Below are 5322 nucleotides of genomic sequence, written 5' to 3'. Positions count from 1 at the left end.
TATAGTCTAGTCTATAGTCTAGTCTATAGTCTAGTCTATAGTCTAGTCTATAGTCTAGTCTATAGTCTAGTCTAGTCTATAGTGTAGTCTAGTCTATAGTGTAGTCTATAGTCTAGTCTATAGTCTAGTCTATAGTCTAGTCTATAGTCTAGTCTATTGTCTAGTTTATAGTCTAGTTTATAGTCTAGTCTATAGTCTAGTCTATAGTCTAGTCTATTGTCTAGTCTATAGTCTAGTCTATAGTCTAGACTATAGTCTAGACTATAGTCTAGTCTATAGTCTAGTTCTAGTGATAATCCAGTCGGTTTCATTTATAAAGCGTAGGATGTTCTTCAGACTTATCCTAAAAAGCTCCTTTATGACTGACAAGAAGGGAGCACCCAAGGAATGTTTCTAGCTTTCAGCGAGTGCAATGCAATAAATTGCAAAGTAGATATACATAGTTTTATCTTCTATCTCATTCTGATAGTAGTTATTATATACAAGGCCTAGTCTCCTGGTATGGGAGCCTATTACACAATGTCCTGTAACTACTTTTATAAGCGTTCTTATATGCTCTCTTCGAAAGCCTATGTGTAGACCTAGACTCTTGTGTGTAGTCTGGACTCTAGTTCCGTTTATAGTCTGGACTCTAGTTTAGTCAATAATCTGGAGTATATTCAAATCGTGTATATTTTCTGTACTATAGTCTAATCTATAGTTTGTTTTATATTATAATATAAAGTTTTATGTCTAGTCTGGACTATAGTTCCGTCTAAAGTGTCGTCTGGACTATTTTCAAAGTCTAACCCACGATTTAGTTTATATTGTCATATACAGTCTCGTTTATAGGTTGGACTATATTTTCGCCTATAGTCTGGACAATATTTAAGTCATGTCTATAGTCTGGTCTATTTTCTTGGTTATAGTCTATATAGATCTATAGTCTCCACTATTGTCTAGCCTAAGTTTCTTTTATATTTTTCTCTCTAGTCTGAACTATAATTTCCTTTGTAATCTGGACTATAGTTTCAATTTTAATTGGCCTAAAGTCTGGGCTATTACTTCGTCTATTAAACTGAGATAATTATGGGCTTTTCTTTATGGGATAATGTTTCCTCCGCATTTAGTTACGCATCGATCGAAAATCGGTATTCCAACGAAAAAATGGAGTTGTAAGAATTAATAAATAAATTAATTACTAAAAAAAACGAAATCGTAGGAAAAAGTAGAAACATTTCCTTTATATTTCAATCGTTTACGATCGTAACTACGTTTTAGTAAGTGCCGGTTCACACAGTGAAGTGTTTTTCGGGAAATTTTTGTTTTTTGTGTGTGAGAGAAAGAAAAAGAAATTGTGACCCTCTCTTTTGTTGTTGACGGAGCTTTGAATCGAAATGCAGAATAATAATGCAGTTGTCAAACGAAGAAAATTTCAATACGAATTGAAATGCAGAAAAATAGCGGTGACAATAGTGTAATTTCCAAAACTAACTTATAAAAAGGTAATGATAAGCACATCTTTGCAATTTTTTCTTTCTCCAAAAAAAACATTACACTCTTTTATGTAATTTACTTTTCTTTTTGGAGTAACTATTGTGAATCATTTTGTTTTTAGGTTTTTGTCTGGAATATTAAACAAAAGTTCCCCTTGGGGTGTTTTTTATTAAGGTTTGTGTTTCGACTAAAAACTTACCTATGAGGTGAAATGTTACTTTTTCTGTTTCACTTCCGTTAGGATATTCAACTCGAACTAGGATTTACACTTAAAATAACAAGACAGTTTTAAATGTTTTTTTTTGTTGTAATTTTTTGTGTAATCATTTTATTTGCATAATATTTATAATAACTTGTTTTCTTTTTATTTAATTTTTTGTTTTGTTTTTTTGCTTGTAGATTTTATTTTTGTTAAATTTTATACATATTCATAAATTGTTTTTGTGTGTTTTGTTTTTAATTTAAAATGTAATGAATTTGTTTTTTTTTATATTATAATAATTATATGTTTTTTTTTTTGTTTTCTTTGTTTAATAATGTTTTATTATTAATTTTTATTTAATTTTTCAGTTACGCTTTAATAATATGAAACGTTTGATTTTTTTGAGGGAATTTATTTGACGTTTTTTTTTTGGTTTAATGCGTTTGATAAATATGTTTTTATTTTTGTAATTATTGCATTTTTCTTGTTGTTTTTTATGTAAGTTAAATTTTTGTTTTTTAAATTTTGTACAGGGATTGTTTAAAGGGTTTTTAAAGGGGGGGGGTGTTATTAAGGGAGTGTTGTTATCTTTAAACTGAAATTTATTTATTAATTGTTGGGAATTGTTGTTGTTTTTTTAATTTTATTTAAAAAAAAAAATGATTGTTTATGCTTTCTATTTATTTTTGTTTTATTAAAGTTGTTATGAAGTTTTATGCATTTTTTAAGGTTTTTTTGTTATTTAAATATAAAATTTGTACTGAAAACCTTTTAATATTTAATATTTTTTTTTTATAAGGTTTAAATTATAGCATAGAAATTATTTAATAATATTACGTTTGTAATCTTAATCTTGTTTAAATTCTTTGTTCCTTTAAATATTTTTTTAAGAGAGTTTTTTTTTTTTTTTGGTTTTTAATTTTATTTAAGTAGAAATTTGTTTTTGGCCATATATTTAATGCTAATTTGAATACCATTTGTTTTTGTTGTTGTTGTTATTTTTTTTTTAATATTCATGGTCTTGTGTTTAATGTTTTTTTTTGTTGTTTTGGTAAGTCTTGTTGTTAAACTTTGCTTTTGAGTTTCTTTTTTTTGGGGGGAAATAGAAAATTAAAAAAAACAAAATTTTTAAATAAAAATCCTTGTTGTTTTGTTTATTTAAAGTTTTAAATATGTAATTTTTATTTATTTATTTTTTTTGAAATTTATTTTAAATAAATTTTTTTTATTTTAACAATATTTTGTAGTTCGTGTGTGTGTGTTTGTTTGTTTATTTTATATAATTAATAGCATAATTATTAAACTTTTGCAAAAATTTTATTTTGTTTACAAAAATTTCTATATTGTTTAACAACTAATTTAAACTAACGTCTTTGTTTTGTTTAAAACGGGTCAAAGTTTTTTTTGTTTTTTAATAATTTATTTTTAATTAAATTAAAAAAAAAACGCTTATAATTATAAATAAATTAATTACTAAAGACCCAAAAATTTAAAACAAAAAAAATCTAATTTAACAATAACATAATTTTTTGTTTAATTTTAAAGATTTTTCTAAAATCTTGCTAAATTTGTTTTTCTTATAAAAAAAAAAAAAAATATTTACAATTAGAGAGAAAAAAAATTACAATTTGAGCTTAAAACTTTTAAATGTTTAATTAATTAAAAACTTGTTTTAATTTTTATATTAATTTAAAACTTTTTCTTAAGTGTTGTTGCTGTTGTTTAAAAAAAAAAAAACAAAACCTATTTTGCATAATACTTTAAAACTTTATTTTAAACTCAATTTTATAAATTATTTAAATTTAATATTTCTTTTTCTTTTTCTGCATTTTACATTTAATTTAATAAATAACTGGTGGGTTTGATAATTTGTGTTTTCTTTAAAATTTTAAATATTTTGTTTTATTGTTATTATTTTTAAAACTTAAAATAATTCTTAAACATAAATGTCTTAAAATCAAAACAATAAAAATTAAAATAAAAAAAATTCTCTTAAACTAAAATAATTTATTAAAAATTCTCTAAAAATTAAGCCTCACTTAAACAAAAAACTAAACTAAAACTAAACTAAAAACTATTTTACTAATTATTAAAAAAAAAAAAATAAAAACTAAAAATATATTACAAAAATGTGTTTTGTTTGCAAAATTTGTATAATTCTTTTTTTCTACATATATTTATTTCATAATTAAATTTAAAGCTTTGGTTTCAATGTGATTTTGACAAAATTTTACTTTTTGTTTAAAAAAAGTAAAATTTTGCTTTATTTTTAACATAAATTAACAATCTTTTATTTTTTTTAATTAAATTTATTTAAAATGTTAAGAAATTTTAAAATTGGCACACATTTTGTTTTTATTTTTTTACATTTATTTGTTAAAAGTAGTGAAATTTTATTCTAGAAATAAACAAAAGTCCTAGGCTAAGCCGAAATTTTCTACACCTAAACCCTGTTTGGCAAATATTAAAGAAATTTTTGAAAAATTAGAAAATTCTACAGGGTTTATTTTTTCAACAAAAAAATCCTTTTTTTGTTTTCATAATATTTCTTTGAAATTAGCAATGTTTTATTTTTTTTTTTTCATAAGAGGAAGCACACGTTTTTTAAATTCTTAAGAAATTTGTTTTTTTTTTTTGGGATTAGTTAGTTTTAAAGAAGGAAAGTTTTACAGAAATTTTTTTAAAATCCACAAAGCTTTTTTTTTGAAAGTGGTTAAAATGTTTTTTAACATATAATAATATACATTAAATGTCTTAAATGTTTAAAAGAAAATAACGAAAAAGTATTAGTTTAATTATAGTTTAAGTATAAAATATTAAAAATACACTCAAAGAAAAATTAATAATGTTCGATTGTAAATTAATGACAATAGTTGTTAAAAACTTTTCGTAATCAATGTTCAATATTTCAAAATGATTTTCCTAAATTCTACTTTATGTAAAACTTTGAAATTTAGAACTAAAATAGGTCTAAAACTGGAACTAGAACAGAACTAGGACAGAACTAGAATAGAACTAGAACAGAACTAGAATATAACTAGAACAGAACTAGAACATAAATGGAACAGAACTAGAACTGAAATAGAACTGAACTATAACTGAACTATAACTGAACTAGAACTGAACTAGAACTGAACTAGAACTGAACTAGAACTGAACTAGAACTAAACTAGAACTGAGCTAGAATTGAATTAGAACTGAACTAGAACTGAATTAGAACTGAACTAGAACTGAACTAGAACTAAACTAGAACTGAACTAGAACTGAACTAGAACTGAACTAGAACTGAACTAGAACTGAACTAGAACTGAACTAGAACTGAAGTAGAACTGAACTAGAACTGAACTAGAACTGAACTAGAACTGAACTAGAACTGAACTAGAACTGAACTAGAACTGAACTAGAACTGAACTAGAACTGAACTAGAACTGAACTAGAACTGAACTAGAACTGAACTAGAACTGAACTAGAACTGAACTAGAATTGAACTAGAACTGAACTAGAACTGAAATAGAACTGAACTATAACTGAACTATAACTGAACTAGAACTGAACTAGAACTGAACTAGAACTAAACTAGAACTGAACTAGAACTGAATTAGAACTGAACTAGAACTGAACTAGAACTGAACTAGAACTGAACT

Source organism: Lucilia cuprina, chromosome 2 (assembly GCF_022045245.1).
Source record: "Lucilia cuprina isolate Lc7/37 chromosome 2, ASM2204524v1, whole genome shotgun sequence".
In the NCBI taxonomy this organism is placed as follows: Eukaryota; Metazoa; Arthropoda; class Insecta; order Diptera; family Calliphoridae; genus Lucilia; species Lucilia cuprina.
Note: the sequence above shows the minus strand (reverse complement) of the source record.